Source organism: Palaemon carinicauda, chromosome 36 (genome assembly GCF_036898095.1).
Source record: "Palaemon carinicauda isolate YSFRI2023 chromosome 36, ASM3689809v2, whole genome shotgun sequence".
NCBI lineage: Eukaryota > Metazoa > Arthropoda > Malacostraca > Decapoda > Palaemonidae > Palaemon > Palaemon carinicauda.
Genome location: NC_090760.1, coordinates 71,050,394 through 71,073,261, shown reverse-complemented (window position 1 = coordinate 71,073,261; position 22,868 = coordinate 71,050,394). Strand labels below are relative to the sequence as shown.

General features: G+C 45.6%; 1 long non-coding RNA gene across 1 annotated transcript in view; it reads left to right on the top strand.

The window, feature by feature from the left end:
* LOC137628895 (uncharacterized) overlaps positions 1-22,862 on the top strand; it is a 28,318-nt gene extending 5,456 nt beyond the window's left edge. The window contains exon 2 of the long non-coding RNA XR_011041408.1: positions 22,383-22,862. This is a non-coding gene — a long non-coding RNA (uncharacterized lncRNA). The remainder of the gene's footprint in view (positions 1-22,382) is intronic.
* The last annotated feature ends 6 nt before the right edge of the window (positions 22,863-22,868 follow it).

Below are 22,868 nucleotides of genomic sequence, written 5' to 3'. Positions count from 1 at the left end.
AGACCCAGAAGCCTTCCAGGTCCAGTGCCGCTTTGCCCTTGTCTAAAGGTTTGACAGCCGCCAAAAGGAAAGCTATCGTCCAGATAGCTGGAACTTCTAGTTCCTTGAGGGAAGGTTTCTCCTCCCGGTCCCTTCCACATCTTTTTGTTTTACAAAGGAAGTATTATGAGATCGAAGGGGGAACCTCTTCCACCATGTCCCTCAATCCTTCAGTAGAGTCTCTAACGAAGGATCTCCTGACTCAAACCCTCTCCTCTCTGAGGGCCTCCCTCTCGGCAGTTGAGCTCCTGAACAAAGAGAGAGGCGTGAAGTATGCCATGTAGGCTGGTTCGTGGCTTGATCTATGGCTGGGATCCTTAGGCTTCATGGTTCGCTCCCACAATCTATCAAAGGAGTCGGCCAGGAAGACTTTGGAGTCTTTCCTGTTGTCAGGTACTTGAACTCTTGAGGTCCTGTCGCACTATGTTGTCAACCTGTGGGTGAATGCCATACTCCAGAGAAGGCATACCTTCATCGAGAAATTCCATAAGCAGGTGCTGAAGGTGGAAGTCTCCTGGTTGAGCAACTCCACCCTTGAGGGTTCTTCTCTCATTGTTCCAGAAGAGATAGAGAGGGCTGCTGAGCAATGGAGGAAATCGTCGATCGATTCTCTATTCCATAGGGCCATGTTATCGAGGCCCTATGGTAGACCTTCCTAGTCATCTCAGACTCGGCAAGGACCTTTTTCTTCTCACCTGTCAACTTCTAGGTCCTCCGGACCTTCTAAGGTGTCTAAGCGGCCCTTTCCATCCAAACGCCAGAAAGGGACCAAGTTCTTCAGAGGAAAGAAGGGAAGAAAGGGAAATGGCTGAGGTGGTCACTCCCAATAGGAATGCCATTCCTCCTCACCTACCACCTGTGGGAGGATGCCTACAGTGCCGCTGGCAGAGGTGGGAGCTTCACGGGACAGAACTCTGGACGGTCAAAGTGATCGCTCTAGGGTATCGCGTCCCATTCATTCAATCTCTTCCTCCTCGGGCTCGGGATCCAGTGCTTCTAAGCCTCTATGCAAAGGGATAAGCAAAGGAGCTGGCCCTAAGGGCCGAAGTCCAGACCATGCTGCAGAAGGGCGCTTTCCAAAAGGTTGCGGACGGGTCCCCAGGCTTCTACAGTCTAATTTTTCTTGTGAAAAGGCGACTGGAGGCTGGAGACCAGTCATCGATCTCTCTTCTGAACAAGTTTGTGCAACAGACTCGGTTCAGAATGAAGACGGCAGACACGGTCATTCAAGCAGTTCGTCGAGGGGACTTCATGTGCGCACTGGAACTGAAGGACGCATACTTCCAGATTCCAATCCATTCGTCTTCAAGGAAGTATCTAAGATTCATACAAGATTAAGTGACATACTAGTTCAAGATTCTATGCTTCGGCCTTGCAACAGCTCCTCAGGTATTCACTAGAGTGTTCGCCCTAGTGTCATCTTGGGCTCACAGGAATAGCATCCATCTTCTCAGATATCTGGACGACTGGCTGTTCCTAGCAGACTCGGAGACAACCCTTCTCCGTCACCGAGACAAGCTTCTCAAGTTTTGTTAGGATCTGGGGATCCTGATAAACCATGGGAAGTCATTACTGCAACCTATACAAAGGCTGGTACACCTCGTTATGATAATAGACACCATCCAAGAGAAAGTCTTCCCATTAGATGAAAGAGTACACAGACTGAGGGAAGTGCCCGCGCCCTTCCTCAGAAAAGAGGTCCTTCCGGCCTCTCGTTGGTCGAGTCTGAAAGGCCATGTAACCTCTCTCATCCATCTAGTTCCAGACAGCCGCCTCAGGTAAGATATCTGAAATGGTAGCTGAAGTCCGGCCGGAACCAACACTCCAATCCACAAGACACTCGAGTTCCTATAACTTGGGATCAGGTGACGGATTTGAATTGGTGGTTGGAAGATGAAAACCTTCGACGAAGCCAGAATATTCTCGTTCCCCCTCCGGATTTGATGCTCTTCCCAGATGCTTCAGAAGAAGGGGGGGGGGGGGGGCGCTCACATGCTGCACCATGCAATCTCTGGCATTTGGTCAAGAGTGAGAAAGGTACCAGCACATAAAATTTCTAGAGATGAGAGCAGCTTACCTAGCTCTTCATCAGTTCCAACAGTTGCTGGCAGGTCACTCTGTGGTGTGGATGAGTGACAACACCACAGTAGTGGCTTACATAAACAAACAGGGCGATACTTTTTCACAGCCTCTATGCCATCTTGCAATAAAGGTCCTCAGATGGTCAGAAGATTATTTGGTGTGTGTATCAACTCGCTTCATTCCCGGCAAGAGGAATGTGCTCGCGGACAATCTGAGCAGAGCGACTTAGATAGTAGGCTCCGAATGGTCTTGGAATCGTCAGATAGCCATCAAAGTCCCGACTTTGTGGAGTTCCCCGACTGTAGATTTGTTCGCAACATCTCTGAACAGCAAGCTTACGCCTCTCCCCCGTTTTGACTGATGAGAAGACTGCTCAATAAGACCAGATCGTTCAAAGATATAATGATGACCCTTGTAGCTCCTATGTGGCATCACGCAGAGTGGTTTCCAGACATCCTGCACTTCCCAGTAGAACTACTGAGAGAGCTTCCTCCAAGACCAGATCTACTCAAACAACCACACGCGAACATCTTTCACAGGACCGTTCAGTCGCTTCGACTTCATGCTCAGAGACTATCCAGCGTCTCCTCTCTCAGAAGGGCTTTTCATGACAAGTTGCGGAGAGAATGTCCAGTTACTTGCGAAAGTCCTCAGCCTCACTCTAGTAGGCAAAATAGAGAGTATTCTGTGGTTGGTGTCGTGGAAGGAATATCTCTCCGCTTGATGCCACTATTCCAGTATTAGCAGAGGTTCTTGTATACCTTTTGGAGGAAAAGCTCCTTTCGGTCTCTGTGGTGAAAGGTTATCGCACAGCCTTAAGCCTCACCTTTAGACTGAAAGAAGTTGACATTTCCTCTTCGTTGGAGCTTTCTTTACTCATACGGAGTTATGAGATCACTTGCCCGCAGTCAGAGATTAGACCTCCTCCTTGAAACATGGTTCGCGTCTTAAGGTCCCTATAAGGACGTTCCTACGAACCATTACGCCATGCAACTGACCGAAACTTCACTTTGAAGATGGCGTTCCTCCTCGCTTTAGCCTCGGCAAAGAAAGTCATTGAACTTCATGGCCTCTCGTATGACATCACCCATTCAAGGGGATGGGGGGAAGTGACACTCAGATTAGTCCCTGAATTCATTGATAAGACTCAAAATCCTGGGGTACTGTACCATAGATTCAGGCCCTTTCAGATTGCGAGTCTTCGTTCTGTAACCAATGACCCAGACCAGTTGTTACTATCCCCAGTGAGGAGTTTGAGATACTATCTTGAATGCACTGCAGCAACACAGCCCCGACTAACACCTCTGTTTATTAGCTTAGGGAGAGTAAAGGGGATAGAGGAGGATCACTAAGAACACCGTTTCTTCCTGGATCTGCCAAGTGATCGAAAGAGCCTTGGCTCCCGATCCTCCTCTGGCTCACCGACCTAGAGCCCATGATGTCAGGGGAATCAGCACTTCCCTGGCATTGAAACGCAACTTCTCCGTGTTGCAGGTACTTCAAGTGGGTGTGTGAAAGAGACAGACCACCTTTACAGCCCATTACTTAGAAGACGTGACCCAGAGGAGACTCGATATGTTCACTGTCGGTCCTGTGGTGGCTGCTCAACAAGTGGTTTAAGATACCTCAGGCTCCTTGGTGGACAAGTAGCAGTTGGTTGAGGGCATTGGTTACCCAGGTTAAGACTGAGATGAATGAGAGAATGTCTGGCTTTCCTTTCTGCATCTTCCCCTCCCTTGGGGTACAGCACCATGGGTCCCTATGCAAGCTGGCTTCAACCACAGCAGGTAATTATCACTTCCCTTGTCTAGCCTAGTAAAAGTCATAAATTTTTATACTGTCTACGTCCCCATTGCTTTCTGCGAGGAAAGCAATGGGATACGTCTTGCTTTTCCTATATAAACCCGGAAGGTGTTCATACAAGACAACTAATTCTATTACACTGTATTGCACAGGCCGCTATTATACTCACTTTGTATATTTTAGCGAGGTGTCAAAGTTTTCTGCAGACCACAGTCATATACTGTACTAGGTAAAACCGGGTCAATGTCCATGCCAGACTTAGGACTTGGACCCACCTAAGAGTGAGTCATCCAAATAAGTAACAGAAGGTTTGTTAGTATGGGAACAAATGGCAAATTCGGAGATAATTTGTATTTTTCCCTAACTAATACTAACCAGGAGTTATTTATATAAATTGGCCCGCCATCACCTGTCTCCCAGAAGTCCTGCCTGCAATCAAAAGTGACGTACCTCACTGCTGTGAGAGTATATATTGAGGCAGCTGGGTACCCCCCAGCCACCCCCAGCCTACCTGCTCAAGCGGTACAAGTGGATCTGCTGCACAGGTTAAGCAGACGCAAAGGGAATGACAACCTCATTAGTGGGGGAACTCCTCCCTCGTTGCTACCTGTGGGGAGATTCCTGCTATCCAGATGAAGGAAATGTTGGTATCACGGCAGAAAATGGAAGGTAGACGTCCGTCAGTCTGGATACCTCTCCCGTTCGTCACTCCCCTCCTCTAATTCCTCTACCAGCAACGTCAACGTCTTGTCATCAAGGATTGGTGAAAAATGTAGCCCTTTGAGCAGAAGTTCAGTCTATGCTAGAGAAGGACTCTCTCCAAGTGGTCAATGTTGGCAAGCTTCTTCAGCCAACTCTTGTAAAGAAAGAAGAGGTCGGAAGGTGGGAGTCTAGTCATAAACCCATCAGCCCTGAATTAGTTTGTTCTACAACAGTGTTCAAGATAGGGATTGCAGCCACAGCCGATCAATAGACCTCAAAGACATGTACTTCCGGATCTCAGATCCTCCTGCCTTCAGGAAGTACCTTCGCTCTGTTGTGTCCGGCAAAAATTTCCTGTTCAAGGTGCTTTTTTTCTGGCTCTCAACAGCACCACAAGTATTCACCAGTCTTCACGCAATTTCAGCGTGCGCACATGCCAGTAGCATTCATTTCTTATGGTATTATTATTATTATTATTATTATTATTATTATTATTATTGTAAGGTAAGCTACAACCCTAGTTGGAAAAGCAAGATGCTATAAGCCTAAGGGCTCTAACAGGGAAAAATAGCCCAGTGAGGAAAGGAAACAAGGAAATAAATAAACTATAAGAGAAGTAATAAACAATCAAAATAAAAGATTTTAAGAACAGTACCTAGATGATTGGCTGATATTGGCAGACTCGGAGGAAGCCCTTTTCCTTCTCCAAGCCAAACTCATTTTTGTTCTGTCACAATCTAGGGATCATGGTGAATCGGAAGAAGTCCATGCTAGTACTAATCCAAAGACTTGCTTATCTCAGAATGTACATTGGCACTGCCCTCAGGAAGATCTTCCCATCTTATGACATGGCAGCACTTCCCCTCCTTTTGATAACACCAACTACCAGTTGTCATTGGCAGAAGCTCCTGGGTCAATTAGTTTTCCGGGAATGTCTTGTTCCAAACGGTCTGTTTTGTCTAAGGTCATTCCATTGAGAATTGGAAGGACTCTGTCTCAACATTGCGACCATCCTCTGCAATTGATATCAATAGAGGATGAATCCAGGCAAGACCTAGAATGGTGGCTGGATGGAATGAACCTTCTGAGGGGATCTTTCCTGTTGATGCCTCTTCCAGAATCTCATCTGTTCTCAGACTCCTCTAAAAAACGTTGGAGAGCACACTTCTGTCAACATGACATCAGGACAAGGGTCCAAGCAAGAGTGCAGATACCATACATATGGGTTGGTAATACGTGCAGCTTGTCTGCCACTCAGCAGTGTTGTCTTCTTTTCACTAGTTAATTGTTGGTGTTGATGAGCGACAATACAACTGTACTGACATATGTGTACTAACAAGGGATCATCTCAATTACTCCCACAGCCCTTCTCATTCCAGGCAATAAAAATGTCATTGGAGGCAAACTGAACAGGAAGACATAAGTAAGTGGCTCCAAAATTCCAAATGGTCCTTGAACCCTCAGATAGCATGGTTCTTTTAAGGTCTTCCATTCCAAAGGGATGGGTGCAGGTCTTGTTTTCCTGTTTTCCTTCATCCCGAGTTTGTGGTAAACACAGTATCCATCAATTCCTGATCCCAGGTTTTATCATTTCAGAACACGACGAGCCTTAGGGAGGTGACCAACAATCCTGATCTCTTGCTTGTCTGTCTGATGAGGGTGCTGCAGTGCTAGCTCAAGAATGGATACACACAATTCTACCACACCTGTAACACCTTTTGTTGGCACAGGGAGGGTAAAGAAAAATATGACCAGAAACAGTTTATTTATGACTAAGAGATCATTAGCCAGATGCATTTACCTTCCTCACCTGCCTCCCCAGGAAGAGCTTAAGTTAGATCACACAATGTCAGGTGAGTAAGCACAGTACAACCCTGACATTGAAGAAGAATCTCTCTGTCATGCAGATACTACAGACAGGGGGTGTGGAAATGTCAGACAACATTTACTTCCCCTTATCAGGGGGAATTGACCCTCAGGTCTCTAGAAGCTTTTTCCTTGGGCCTGTAGAACGTCAGCATGTGGTTTAGCTACCTTGGCTCCTCTCACAGGACCCTTAGCATTGGATCAAGGGCAGAGGTTATGTACAGTATAACTCTGGGACGAAGGAAAGAAAAACTATCCTTTCCTTTCAGTCTTCTCCTCTCTTAGGATGCAGCATAGCAAACTCTGCCAGCTGGACTCGATTCAGATGCAGGTAAGTCCCACTCAGCCTGCAGCTGTTCTAGTACAATATAAAAGTGTCAGTTCCCACACTCCGTACGAGGGGAGTGTGTAGTAACCAGGCAAACCTATTGCTATTTTTGACTGCAAGGATTAACCAAGCAGATCCATCATGATGTAGAGTCTTCTTGATTGGAACCAGGCAAACCCAGTAGCATATACCTGTGTGTCCTTTATTGCACGGGGCATGGACCCACTGGGATACTGTAGTCATACCACACAAGGTGTAAGGATCCTAAAACTCGCAGACCCACTGAGATCAAGCTTGGGAATCCTGGGATTAGTTTTCCAACCAGTTGGAACGGAGACTTCCTTTTGGCTAAGGATGAGTCTCCTGTGTAAAGGACGAAGGTTTGTATTTATGCCGTAGCAAGTTACGAATTTAGAAGTAATTTGTATTTTTCTTAACTTTACAAATGAGTCCTTTACTCATACTTTCCTGCCATCACCACATAGAAAGTCCCAGCTGCAATCAAATTGACTACTCAGTGAGCAAGCACGGGGAGGGATTTGCCTGTCCTGGCCGGTAACCACTGGCCAACTACATACACCTCGTTATAGAATTTTTAACTGCTGTATTCTAGAATCACTGTTATTATTCTCTTATTTAAAGAACTCTGGTTTATATTAAGTAAAATACAATTTTAAATATTAAACTTAGCCGGTGAATATATAATAGCTGACGTCTCCGACGGCCCGACAGATTCCAAAAACTCGCCATGAAGTTTGCGGGTGTGCCCACCAGCGCCGACTATCGGCCAGATACCGCATATACTTCTCAACCACTCCAGTTCTTCTCTGTCGGTGTCGCCGACAACATTGGTTCCGCTCGCTTTAGACCTCGAGTTTTCTACCGAATTGGTGAAGTACTTTGTTTTGGTTGTTTTATTGGCTTTCGCTGTGTTGGTGTGTTTCTTCAATAAAACTCTTGAAACCCTTTTTTGGCTTGTGTTTCTTGTTGATGAAATTGGCTTTGATTTGGATTTTCTCTGGTTGTTCAAAATGGCTGACCCTTCTCCTGTATATCGCAAGTGTGCGAGAGATTGTAACAAACGTCTTCCCAAGGCCTCTATCGACCCTCATACTGTTTGTTCTAATTGCCGGGGTAAATCCTGTCAATTAGGAGATCGGTGTGAGGAGTGTGTGGTCTTGTCGGAATTCGAATGGCTAGAGTATGAAAAGTATACTCGTAAGCTCGAAAGAGATAGGGTGAGGAGAAGCTCATCTAGATGTTTGGAATTTTCCTCCTCCCATGCCCCTGAACCTAATCCTTCCCCTGTAGTGGTTGTTCCTGAACCCCCTGCTAGCACTCATGAACCGTCTATGCGGGATGATATGTTTTTAGCGATTCAAGCATTATGTCCGATGTTAAGTTGTTGAAGTGCCAAAGTGGTAAAGCAGAAAATCTAAGTGGTAAAGTGAAAAGTGGGCAAAATGTGTTTAGTGTTGCGACCCAGGGTTCGTCTGTTCGTGCTTGTCGCTCCCCTAGTCCGAGACCTCTTTCAGGCTCCCCTGCACCAGGGAGAAGTAATGTCGTAGGACTTAAGGGGGCGAGAGGTGTAAACTAGCATACAGACGTTCCCTCTTTGGTATCAGACGTTTCTCGTCTAGAACGTCCTTACCATAAGACGGGTGAGACTAAGTTCTCCTCGTCCTCCGACGACTTGTCGCATAAGAAACCTTGGCGCAAGGTATCTAGGCCCTTAAAGCGCAAGTCAGTCCCTTCAGGACAGGTCCAGCGTCCTGGCTGTAGCCATTGGGGCAGCTCTGACCACTTGCAGTCATCGGATGACTGTTCGCCTGTTAAGCGAAAGTGTAACACGGAGTCCGAGGGTCTCGGTAGAGGCAATATTTTGCCAGCGCAGACGTTACCGACGTCACGGCCCGTTCCGACTCCCGTTGACCCGAAGTGGGTTGTCCTGCGGGACATGCAGTCTAGGCTTTCCTCCCTTATGGAAGGTTATGAGCATGAACAGGTTCACGATGATCCTTTGCTTGCGGTTCGCCAGTGCGATGAACGTGACTCTGGCCTTTAGCCGCCTAAACGAGTGTTTTCTCGCCCGTTTGATGTTAGTGCTAACGTTTCTAGTGCTTTGAAACGCGATGCTAGTCGTGTTCCTCGTCATTCACGTCAGTCACGTGACGTGGAACCCCCTTTGCTGCAGTCTCGGACTGACGTTCAGCAGCTTCCACCGCAGCCCCGCACTGACGTTCGCCGACCGACTCCGTTGCCTCGACGTGACGTTGAGCGTCTGTCACCGCAGTCGGAAGTTGTTTTGCCTGTTCAGACCCTGCAGTCAATGCAGTCTCGACGTGATGTCGAACGACAATCAACTCAAGCTGTTGTTGTTTGTCAGTCACAAGATTTTCAGTCCTTTCAGCCGTGGCGTGACGTCGTTTCCTCAGCTGTTGCTGCTGCTCCGTCGCTTGTTGACATTGCCTGTCAAGCGTTGCCTCCTCGGCATGTCTCTCCGTATCACGAGACTCGGCAGTTGTCGGACGAAGTTCCGTCGGATGAGGAAGTCGCTGATCGCCTTCCAACGGATATGCCTTTGGGGACTTTTTCAGATGGAGAGGAGCCTAAAGTTTGCTCAGCCCCCTCTTGATTTTAAAAAGATCATGCTGATTTTTAAGGAACTTTTTCCTGACCATTTTGTGACTGCTGCTCCTCGTTCGCCTCCATCAGAGTTCACGCTGGGCCTAGCTGCTTCGACGCCGTCGTTTACTAAGCTAGTGCTCTCTCACTCTTCTAAGAGAGCTTTGCGTTTACTAGGCGACTGGTTGATGACCAGGAGGAGTTTGGGGAAGACAGCCTTTGCTTTTCCCCCTTTTAAACTGGCTTCTCGAGCGAGCGTCTGGTATGACACGGGAGAAGTTCTCGGCTTGGGAGTACCTGCCTCTGCCCAGGGAGACTTCTCAAGCCTCGTAGACTCTCCTCATCGTCTGGCCATGAGACGCTCAAAAGTTTGCTGGTCCTCTTCGGACCTTGATCATCTCCTCAAAGGGGTTTATAGGGCCTTTGAAGTTTTTAACTTCTTGGATTGGTCGCTGGGAGCCTTGAGCAGGAAGATCTCTTCAGCTGACCGTGATGTATCTGTGCAAATTATGTCCTGCATGGACAAAGCTATCCGTGATGGCTCTAATGAACTCGCTGCTACGTTTACGGCAGGAGTCCTTAAGAAGAGGGAGACTCTTTGTTCGTTCCTGTCTGCAGGGGTAACTCCCTGTCAAAGGTCAGAGCTACTCTTTGCGCCGTTGTCGTCTGCCTTGTTCCCACAGCAGTTGATTAAGGATATCGCAGCGTCTCTATTACAAAAGGATACCCATGACTTGATAGCTACGTCAGCGCGTAAGGCTGCTCCTTCATCCTCTTATGTCGTTAGACCTAAGTTCGATACTCCAGCGACGAGATTGACCCCGCCCTTTCGTGGCAGAGCTCCCAGTAAGGGAGGCGCTCGTGCCGATAGTAAGAGAGGTAAGAGGAGAGGATCTAAGTCCTCCCGTGGCAGAGTCTGACTGCCCACGTCTTCAGACAGCGGTAGGGGCCAGACTGACCAACTTCTGGCAGGCCTGGGAGAAGAGGGGTGCAGACCGGGAGTCTGTTTTGTTGCTAAAGGAGGGGTACAAAATACCTTTTGTACGGAGACCTCCTCTAGTAAAAGTCCCTATAGACCTCTCTCCCAGGTATCGAGAGGAGTCAAAGAGACAGGCATTACATCTGCAGGTGTCTCAGTTGCTAGAGAAGGGGGCGGTGGTGAAAGTCTCGGACCTTCAATCACCGGGGTTTTACAACCGTCTCTTCCTAGTACCAAAGCATACAGGAGGTTGGAGGCCGGTGCTGGATGTCAGTGCTCTCAACGTTTTTGTTGTCAAAACAAAATTTACGATGGAGACCACCAAATCCGTTCTAGCAGCAGTCAGAGAGGGAGACTGGATGGTCTCTCTCGACCTGCAGGATGCGTACTTCCACGTTCCTATACACCCGGATTCTCAACCGTATCTGAGGTTTGTATACAGGAATGTGGTGTACCAATTCCGAGCACTGTGCTTCGGCCTCAGCCCTGCTCCTCTTGTTTTTACGAGGCTCATGAGAAATGTAGCAAAATTTCTACATTTGTCGGGGATTCGAGCCTCCCTGTACCTGGACGACTGGCTGCTCAGAGCGTCGTCCCGTCATCGCTGTCTGCAGGACCTTCAATGGACGTTGGATGTTGCAAAGGAGTTGGGCCTGTTGGTGAACATAGAGAAGTCTCAGCTGACTCCCTCCCAAACAATTCTCTATTTGGGGATGGAGATACAGAGTCTAGCTTTTCGGGCTTTTCCGTCTGCCACCAGGATAGAGCAAGCCTTGCTCAAAGTCCGTCTCATGCTAGAGAAAGACCATTGCTCTGTGAGAAGTTGGATGAGCCTCCTAGGGACGCTATCATCCCTGGAACAGTTTATCTCTCTAGGGAGACTTCACCTTCGCCCTCTCCAGTTCCATTTATACTCCCATTGGAACAAGGACAAAACTTTGGAGGTGGTCTCGATCCCGATCTCCGAACCAGTAAAGACTTGCCTGAGCTGGTGGGACAGCAATATACGTCTTCGAGAAGGTCTGTCCCTGGCAGTCAAGAACCCAAACCACGTGTTATTTTCAGACGCGTCGGATTTGGGTTGGGGAGCGACTCTGGACAGTCTGGAATGTTCGGGTCTTTGGACGACAGATCAGAGGAGCCTGCACATCAACTGCAAGGAGCTGTTGGCTGTTCACTTAGCACTGACGAGTTTCGAGAGTCTACTTCGAAACAAGGTGGTAGAAGTGAATGCGGACAACACCACGGCCTTGGCGTACATCTCCAAGCAAGGAGGCACTCACTCCCACGCTCTGTTCGTCATCGCAAGGGACCTCCTCATCTGATCAAAAGATCGAGGCATCTCGCTGTTGACGAGGTTCGTCCAAGGGAAATTGAACGTCTTGGCGGACTGTCTCAGTCGGAGAGGTCAGGTGATCCCTACAGAATGGACCCTCCACAAGGATGTGTGCAAGAGTCTTTGGTTGACTTGGGGTCAGCCCACCATAGACCTCTTTGTGACCTCGCTGACCAAAAGGCTCCCAACTTATTGCTCTCCAGTCCCAGACCCAGAGGCGGCCCACATAGATGCCTTTCTGTTGGACTGGTCTTACCTGGACGCTTACGCATTTCCGCCGTTCAAGATCATCAACAAGGTGTTACAGAAGTTCGCCTCTCATGAAGGGACAAGGTTGACGTTGGTTGCTCCCCTCTGGCCCGCGAGAGAGTGGTTCACAGAAGTACTTCTATGGCTGGTAGACGTCCCAAGGAGTCTGCCCTTACGGATGGATCTCTTACGGCAGCCTCACGTAAGGAGATTTCATCAAAGCCTCCCCGCGCTTCGTCTGACTGCCTTCAGACTATCGAAAGACTCTCAAGAGCTCGAGGATTTTCGAAGGAGGCAGCCAGAGCGATCGCGAGGGCTAGGAGATCATCTACTATCAAGGTCTACCAGTCGAAGTGGGAGGTATTTAGAGAGTGGTGCAAGTCCTCCTCTATTTCCTCTTCCAGTACCTCTGTAGCGCAAATTGCGGACTTTCTCCTGCATCTGAGAAATGTTCGCTCCCTCTCTGCTCCCACCATTAAAGGCTACAGGAGCATGTTGGCGTCTGTTTTCAGACATAGAGGTTTGGATCTATCAAATAACAAAGATCTCCAAGACCTCCTTAAGTCTTTCGAGACCTCTAAGGAGCGTCGTATGTCGACCCCTGCTTGTTGGAACTTAGACGTGGTCGTACAGTTCCTAATGTCAGACAGGTTTGAGCCATTACATTCAGCCTCCCTGAAGGATCTTACCCTCAAGACACTTTTTTTGGTGAGCTTGGCTTCGGCTAAAAGGGTCAGTGAGATCCATGCTTTTAGTAAGAACATCGGCTTCTCTACGAATAAAGCTATATGTTCTCTTCAACTTGGTTTTTTGGCCAAGAACGAACTGCCGTCTCGTCCTTGGCCTAAATCTTTTGAAATACCTAGTCTGTCAAAAATCATAGGTAATGAAGTTGAAAGAGTGCTGTGCCCCGTTAGAGCTCTTAAGTTTTACTTAGCTCGAACTAAACCAATACGAGGTGGTTCTGAGGCCTTATGGTGCTCTGTTAAGAAGCCCTCATTGCCCATGTCTAAAAATGCGTTATTGTACTTTATTAGACTTTTAATCCGGGAGGCACATTCTCATTTAAATGAGAAAGATCATTGTTTGCTTAAGGTCAAGACTCACGAAGTGAGAGCAATAGCAACTTCGGTGGCTTTTAAGCAAAACAGATCTCTTCGAAGTATTATGGACGCGACCTTTTGGAGGAGCAAGTCTGTGTTCGCTTCATTTTACTTAAAAGACGTCCAGACTCTTTATGAGGACTGCTACACCCTGGGTCCATTCGTTGCAGCGAGTGCAGTAGTGGGTGAGGGTTCTACCACTACATTCCCTTAATCCCAATATCCTTTTAATCTTCTCTTGAAATGTTTTTTAATCTTGTCTTGGGTTGTACGGAAGACTAGGAAGTCTTTCGCAATCTTTTTGATTTGGCGGGTGGTCAAATGTTGTTTCTTGAGAGCACCCAGATTAAGGGTATTGATGAGGTCCTGTTATAGGGGTGTTCGCCCTGGATATAACAGCTCCTGGGAGTCTTTCAGCATCCTGAGAGGATGGCTGGGCTTCGTGAGGAAAGCGGACTAATGAGGCAGAGTAATCATCAGAGTCAGCTTCCTTACCAGGTACCTATACTTAAGTTGGTTTTTTATGAAATATTTGTCAAAAAACTCTTGAGCATATATGCCTTTATTGTATTAATACTGGTCTCTACCCACCACCATGGGTGTGAATCAGCTAATATATATTCACCGGCTAAGTTTAATATTTAAAAATGATATTTTCCTTATAGAATAAATTTTTGAATATACTTACCCGGTGAATATATAAGATTAAAGGCCCTCCCTTCCTCCCCGATAGAGACCCAGCGGACTGAGAAGAACTGGAGTGGTTGAGAAGTATATGCGGTATCTGGCCGATAGTCGGCGCTGGTGGGCACACCCGCAACCTTCATGGCGATCGCTCGCGAGTTTTTGGAATCTGTCGGGCCGTCGGAGACGTCAGCTATTATATATTCACCGGTTAAGTATATTTAAAAATTTATTTTCATATATTAATGTACAGTACTATCAAAATAATTGTTGTTTCTCTGGTGTGAATGCTTACTTTAAAAAAATACAGTAAAGCACTGTAATTCCATCAAGATTACAAAAGCAAGAAGACAGTAATCTGGAATGAGAAGATAACACAATATGTACTGTAATGATTATATGAAAATTAAACATTGATTAAAACGTTTACAAAACAAAACCAATTACTGATGTCTTCAAGTGGAGGGGTACTGTTTCTCATACCTTCACAATTGAACAATCGAGTATGCACATGGGCAGCCGACTACGTGATGGAACTTTCAGCAAGGTCCATTCTTACCAAGAGAAATGTTTTAGCAGACACACTCAATCATCAGGGGCACGGAGTAGGACCAATCCCACATGTGCTAGGCAGAAGCACCTCTTTCTCTTCAGGAATCACCGTTGAAGGACCTGTATACATCCCAGTTGAACCACAACTTTCAGTTTACTGCTTTCCAGCTCCAGACCATCTTCCTGTGAAGTGTGCTAGACTGTGGACGTGTTGTGCGGAGTTCTGTTATACACGCCTTGAGTCGTGTTTTAGCTTTGTATTTCTCTCTTAGAATATCATTGAAAAGATATTAGTTAGTCTTATATGGAGATACCTAAGTGATAAGAAACAGTACTCCATGTCTGCCTCATATGTAATACAGTAACACGGAGAAAGAACGGAGAAAATGGATAGTATGTGAATGTAATAGACTTTACCATAAGAAATGTGTGCATATAGTGACAGGCATCACTGATAATGAACGGAATAACCGTGATTGGTTATGCCCACACTGCGTACGTGAAGCCAGACAAAATAATTTAGTAATATCAAAACTGAAGGAAGATGTGAACGTGAGAGATCTGGCCCTGAATGAACAAGATGCGAAAATAGATAACTGGGAAAACAAAATTGCAGACCTTAGCGCAGACGCAGAAAATTCCACCCAGACTACCGACCTCACTGAGAAAGTTGACATTCTTGCCATAAATATGGAATCAATTAAAGCAACACTTCAAACATTGATAGACCCAAAACCTGAGAAACTGACATTTGCTGACAAAGTTAAGGAAAAAAATCTGTTGATAATTAAATCAACTAATACAACAACTAAAATTACTGAAAGAAAACGTGAGGTTGAACAAGCACTTAAAGACATTCCTATACTTAACACGAGGTCAACTACGGATGGAAATGTTGTTGTAAACTTTGCAAACAATATGATCAGAAAAGAGGCGGCAAACAAAATTCAGACATTGGTGGTTGACACTGAAACGAGAAAAATCGGAAAACTAAAACCAAAAATAATGTTATGCAATGTGTATAATGATGGAGATGATGTAGTAAATGATTTGATTCAAAGAAATCACTGCCTGGACCAAATCCATAATATAGAAGAGAAGATAAGTGTAGTCCTGAAGAAAAGTGACCCGAGGGGGTGGGTGACCACCCACTGTGCTGAAATGTGATCCTGAAGTTCGGAGGTCATTTGTAAATACTCAACATCAGATTAATGATACACCAGGCACACAGACAAAATTAATAAGATTTAACAACATAATACAAGATGACATCACCAGAATTATCAAGAGAGCAAAGAAAACAAATTGTGCGATCGATCCTATGCCAATATCTGAAGTAATTGGAGAGAGAGACTTTTCTAATCTAGCCAAAATAATAATGAGAATAGCAAATGCAAGCATTGATGAATGTAAGTTTCCTAAATCTGACAAAATGGCTATAGTCACACCAGTTCTGAAAAATGCACTGGACTACCAGGAATTAAGCTCATATAGACCTATTGCGAATCTTTCCTTTGTTTCAAAAGTGCTTGAATTTGTAATTCATGAACAACTAGTCAATCACTTAAAGTAATAGAAGCTTTGCCTGATAACCAATCTGCTTACAGAAAACCATACTCTACGGAGACAGCCATCTGCTCTGTTGTAAATGATATGCTAGAAATGATGGATGAAAATAAATGTAGTATCTTAATACTGCTCGATCTCAGTGCTGCTTTTGATACAGTTGTACATGAATTGCTTCTAAAGGATCTACGGTCCATCGCCGTTGAAGATCAAGCCTTCGAATACCTAAAAGACTACTTAGTTAGTAGAAATTACTGTGTACAAATTGGAAACTCTTATTCATCATATGAACCCTTAAACAGAGGGTACCCCAGAGGAGTGTACTTGGCCCAATCTTATTCTGCATCTATACTTTTAGTCTATCGAAAATACTACAAAGGCATGGCGTGAAGTTCAAACTATTTGCAGATGACACACAATTTTACTTCTCCATAAATGATATCAATGACACCACTGAAACTGTAAACCAAATCCTTGATAGTGTTAGAGAATGAATGACATTTAAACAACTAGAATTAAATGAGAACAAAACTGAATTCATGGTGGTGGGTAAGAGAAATGACTTGAGAAACTTGGGTGATATTCAAATGAACATAAATAATGACTCAGTGCCGATATCTAGTAAAGTTCTAGATCTAGGTGTATTTCTTGACTGTAACCTGTCTCTAAATAGGCAAATAGATAATGCAATAACTGCTGGTTATCATCTAAGAAATATTGTGTTTATAAAAAAGTACCTGGACGAAAGTTCTGTAAAGAAACTTGTGATAAACTGTTATTACCAGGATTGACTACAGCAATTCTATTACAATTTACCAAAAGTGCAACTTAAGAAATTACAGAACATAATAAACAGACGAGTAAGACTGATAAAAGGTGTCCCACCTAGAGAAAGTATCACCCCTATACTAATCGATTTACACTGGCTGCCGATTAAAGCGAGAATTGAATTTAAAGTATGTACAATAACCCAAGTTATCAGAACTGGTCTTCCAAAATACTTAGGAGAATTGCTACATATTGTGCAGCCAACAAATCATGTCGATATGAGAATAGTTACAGATGGCTTCAAACTGTTGGAACCTAGATATATGTCCTCTTTAGGCTCTAGAGCCTTTAAATAAGCTCCCACAAAACAGAATGATTGAAGACATTAAGGCTTTCAAGAGGAAACTGAAGACTTTCTTATTTAAAAAATCTTACAACAGTAATGATTTAACAGTAAATGAACAATACGTGATCTGAAACGATAAATACTCTGAACGAACAAGGTAAAATGACAGCGTTGGCAATCACCATCTTGTCTTGAGCAGGAGGTTTCCTGACGCTCACCAATGCCTCAGTGGCCTTCACATCCTCATGCAAAGAGGATCACCAACTGCAGCCACCAAAGGCAGTGGTTGTGGCCACTAGGAAGGTAGGGTGGTTAACGATCGTTAACCGTCATACCAGGAAGGCTTTGGAGACCTTCCTTCTCTCGGGCACCCACACCATTGACTCTCTGGCCCACCAGGTAGTGACTCTGTGAGCTAACACCATTCTGAAATGTCCAGTGATTCTTGAATCGCCTCCTTGAGAGTTTTCAATTCACCTCCCTGCCTCTCGCTTGGCGGTAACGATCGACACTGTTTTCCACGGTATCGCAAGTCGACTTTTGTTAGCGTCAATGTCGGTCGTCGACATTTGTAGGTTGTCAATGTTGTTGTTTTGAAGAGCTCGTCTGCTGCCCTGCCAGTTACTCCTGCGACTGTGCCTTCTCCATCTTCTGCCGCCGAGGTCTGTGCTCCTTCCCCTGACGAGCATCCTTCGGGGGAGAGAGCAATGTCCGAGGTATGTCTCTCCAATGAGTGTTTCCCTTTTCAGTAAAGGGTCTCTTATAGAGACTCCTTTTTGGAGGCTTGCTGTTGATCAGCCTTTTGATCCCATGCTCGTATATCGTCAGTCCGCGACAAGAACCCTTTCAATTCTTTGCCTCCTCAGTCTTCTTCTTTGGAAGAAATTGTCCATCCTGTCTCTTCTAGTTACAGACCTTCATCTCTGTTTCCAATCTCGTCTCAACTTTCTCCGTCACACCAGGCTTTTGCCCAATGGAATATGGTGGTCGAGAGTTTTCACCAGCAGGTCCCTAATTCTGAGATCGCTAGGCTCCGAAACTCCTCCATGGAGGGGTTCTTCCTCTTCGAGGCAATGGACGTCGAACAGGCTGCGGAGAGGTGGAGGAAGTCCAACACAGATTCCCTCCTTCTTAGGGCCTTTACAGCTCGGCCCTACAGCAGCGGTTTCGAAAACGAAGGTGTCTTATAAGCCCTTTCTTGTCAAGTTCAATCGTGGAGGAAAACATCAGAGAGGTGGCGGTAAAAACCGTAAACGCTAGGAGATGTCATCTCCCTGCTTGCCCAGCAGTAGGGGGATGCCTACAAAGCTGCTGGACCAGGTGGATGCAGCTCAAAGCTGAACCTTTTCATCTCTCCTCCACTGATAGAATTCAGTGCTTGTGAGCTCCTTTGCGATGGGATCAGCAAAGGGGCGAGCCCTTCTGGCCGAAGTACAGGCCTGGTTGAAGAAGGGTCCTATCCAGGAGGTCCTCGACAGTTCCCCAGGCTTCTTCAGTCGACTCTTTCTTGTAGAAAAGGCGTCTGAAGGCTGGAGACCAGTTACTGATCTCTCAGCTCTGTAAAAGTTTGTTGAACAGACTTCGTTCAGTATGGAGACGGCAGACACGATCAGTCTAGTGATAAGACTGTACAACTTCATGTGAACACTGGATCTAAAGGACGCATACTTCCAGATTCCAATCTATTTGTCTTCAAGGAAGTATCTGAGATTCAACATTTACAAGAAGACATACCAGTTCAAGGTGCTGTGTTTCGCCTTTTCCACAGCACCTCAGGTCTTCACAAGAGTGTTTGCCCTGGTGTCATCTTGGGCTCACAGGTTCGGCATTTGTCTCCTTCTTTATCTTTATAACTGGCTAATCCTAGCAGACTCGGTAACAACCCTTCTTCAGCACCGAGACAAACTTCTGAGACTTTGCCAAGATCTGGGGATCATGATAATCTTCGAGAGAAGTCTTCCCTGCTTTCCACTCGAAGACTGGTATACCTGGGCAGGGTATTAGACATCAAACAACATGAAGCCTTCCCATCAGACAGGATAGCAAGGCTGAGGAAAGTTGCAAGGCCTTTCCTCAAATGAGAAGATTGCCCAGTCCAGAAGGGGCTATGTCTCCTCGGACATCTATCATTCTTGGCCCGTCTAGTTCCCATCAGTCACCTCAGGATTCAATCTGTCCAGTGACATATGAAGTCCAATTGGAATCTGGCTTTTGATTCTTCGGACACTGATTCCCAGGGGATCAGAGGAACGGATGGATCTCGAGTGGTAGCTGGCAGACGAGAATCTGCTGAAAGGTGTTGATCTTCTCGTTCCTGCCTGATTTGATGCTATTCTTGGACGCATCAAAAGAAGGGTGGGGGTCCCACGTGCTGCGCCACATGGCCTCAGATCTTTGGTCAAATTGCGAATAGTATCTTCACATTAATCTACTAGAGATGAAGGCTGTTTTTCTAGCCTTTCATGAGTTCCACCAGTTTCTGGCAGTTCACTCGGTGGTGATGAGCGACAACACCACGTTAGTGGCTTAGTAACATCAAGGAGCAAGGAGGTACATTTTCGCAGCCCCTATCCCATCTAGCGGTAGAGATACTGAGATGGGCAGAAGCCCACTCTGTCTCACTATTAGCTTGCTTCATTCCAGGCAAGAGGAATGTGCTCGCCGACAATCTGAGCAGAGCATCACAGATAGTGGGTTCCGAATGGTCTTTCGATCATCTAGTAACCAACAAAGTACAGACTTTGTGGGATCCCCGACTGTAGACCTGTTCGCAACAGCCCTGAACTTCACACTCGCAGTGGACTGCTCCCCAGTCCCATATCCCAAGGCTCTCTTGCAAGATGCATTCCAATAACGGTGGGATGTCGACGTGTGCGCATTTCCACCTTTTTGTCTGATGAGAAGAGTACTCAATATGACCAGAACATTGGTCAATCTTTCGATGACCCTCTTAGCTCTGCTATGGTATCACGCGGAATGGTTCCAGAACCTTCTGCTGCTCATGACAGAGCCCCTAAGAGAACTTCCTCCACAACACAATGTAGCTTCGCTACGCCTTCACGCCTGGAGACTATCCAGCGTCTCCTTTCTCAGAGAGGTTTTTTTGTAACGTCACGAAGGGGATGCTTGGATAGCTGCGAAAGTCATCAACTTCATGTTATCAGGCGAAGTGGAACGTCTTCTGTGGTTGGTGCCACGGAAGGGGTTTCAATCCATTCAATACCACTATTTCAGCAAAAGCAGAATTTCTCATGTATCGAGAGAGGAAATGCATCTTTCGGTTTCAGCGGTTAAAGGCTATTGCTCAACCTTCAGTCTCGCCTTTAAACTGAAAGGAATGGGCATTTCCTCATCTTTAGAACTTCCATCCTCATACATAGTTGTGAACTTACCTGTCTTCAGTCAGAAGTGAGACCTTCCCCATGGCACATGGTTCGAGTTCTTTGGTCTCTAGAAGGATCCCTGTACCAACCATTACAACAGGCAACAGTTTGCCTTCGCACCTGAAAGACGGTGTTCCTGGTCGCCTTGGCCTCAGTCAAAAGAGTTAGTGAACTTCATGATGTTTCATTTGACGTCACTTATTCAAGAGGATGGGTAGAGGTAAGCTTCAGCTTCGTCTCTTAGCTTGTTGCCTAGACTCAGAATCAAGGTTTCAGTTCCTAGATTTGACTCCTCCTGGATAATGAGTCTCCGCTTTGTAACTATCGACCCAATCATCTGTTACTATGCCCAGTAAGATGTTTGAGGCGCTACCTAAAGAGATCAGCAGCAGCTCGGCCGAGAGTGTCTTCACTGATAGTCAGCACGTGCAGAAACAAGAAGAGGATCAGGGAAAGCACAATCTCCACATTGATTCGCATGGTCACTGACCTTGCTCTGAATCCCGATCCCCCTCCAGCACGTTGTCCCAGAGCCCACAGTGTCAGGGGCGTAGCTATGTCTCTGGCCTTCAAGAAGAACTACTATGACACAGGTATTGCAAGTGGGCATGTGGAAACGCCAAACTACATTCACTGCCCACTACCTGCAAGGCGTGACACATAGGAACCTTGAAACGTTTTCTATCGGTCCTGTGGTGGATGCACAACAGCGGGTTTAGTACCTTAAGCTCCTTATTGGACCAGTATCAGATGGTTGAGGGCATTGGTTACCTGGGTTTTAGTGTGAGTGAATGAAAGGGAAAGCCTGGCCCTTTTCCTCTCTTCATCTTCCCCTCTCTTGGGCAAATCAGCATCCTGGGTCCTCTGCACAAGTTGACCTCAAACCTCTGGAGGTAAACCATTGCTCCCTTTGTGTATCCTAGTATGGTCCCAATACTGAATACTGTTGCGTCCCTATACCCTAGCGAGGTGGTATTGGAAAGGTCTTGGGCTCCTCGGTTATTCCCTGCAAGTCTCAGAATAACCTTTACCTTGACAGTCACATTGCTAGTTTTTCATCACGCACAGCTTGCGTAGGCCGCAGACCATACTAAGCAGGTTTAGCAAGGTGTTAGGGTCTCCTTACTGTCGCACTAATCTCTGAACAGTAGGGAGTACCCCGGGTAAGGCCAAAAAGCCAGATTGGCAGGGACATCCACCCTCCTGGTGGGTGAGTTACTCCTATAAATAGTGTTGGTTTGTATTCCAGTTACAGAACAAATGACAAATTTGGAGGTAATTTGTATTTTCCTAATGATACAAACCTTAGCCATTTATACATAATTGCCCGCCAACCCTGTCCCCCTTTAAGTCCTACCTCCAAGCAAAGTGAGCTCAATCACAGGTGTGAGTGGGAGGAGTAGTAAGCTAACCCCCTACCCGCTAATTAGCGGGATGGGTAGTTAACCCTCTCTAAATTTTGATGACTCGTCCTTCAAGCTTCGCCGAAAGTAATACCCCTATAAATAGCTAAGGTTTGTATCGTTAGAAAAAAATATATATTACCTACGAATTTGTCATAGTTAGAAGTTAGGACTTATTGTCATGAACTTTAGTAAGTACTGTATTGAAATCATTTTTATTTATAGATTATTACTAAACAAGACTGGCACTCTATAGATTTCAAATCTTGGATGTATACGAGCATAAGTGAATTGCGAGATGTCTATAGTAGTTTTTTTTTTTATTAATTTATGAAAATGATTTAGAAGCTCAGCACAAGCAGGTTTTCAAGGTATAAGTACTATTATTGAGGTCATTGACATGTCTTCCTTTGTATTGCATTCAAAATTTGTTTTAATAACTGCATTACTTTGTAACTACATTCTCGTGTGCCTTTTTCAAGCCACCTCTTGTTTCTCTAATTTTATAAGCTACTGTATTATATTTTTATTAAAGGAATAGACATTTAATTTATATTTATATTTTCAGATTGGCACCAAATTTGCATCTGCCAGTGGTCTTGCTCCTCAATTGCTTTAAGCCAAAGTGGATGGAAAGAAATTAGGAGGAACCATCCATCCCAACCACTGCATTATCAAGTAAAAGTTTTAGTTGGACAGCAAGATGGAAGAAAGGAAGCTGGAATGGAAGTAAGAGCAGAAGGATGTAAAGCAAGTGCTGGCAAGGGCCAAAGGAACACTGCAAAGACCACCCCGAGTAATGTCTACAATACACCATTCCAGGTGTAGGCTACCAAAAGGGTTCAGAAACTGTTGATGACCACCAATACTCATAGCGTAAATATTATCACTGTAAATCTTTTTAAAACTAAACGGTAGTGGAGGAAGATCAAGAAGAATGCAGATAATTAGATGGTGAGATTAGGTGAAGGATGATACATAAAGAAATTTAGTGGAAGAGGTTGATTTTGATACGAAGGTACTAGAGAGGACTCGTCAGGCGATCGACCCCTTA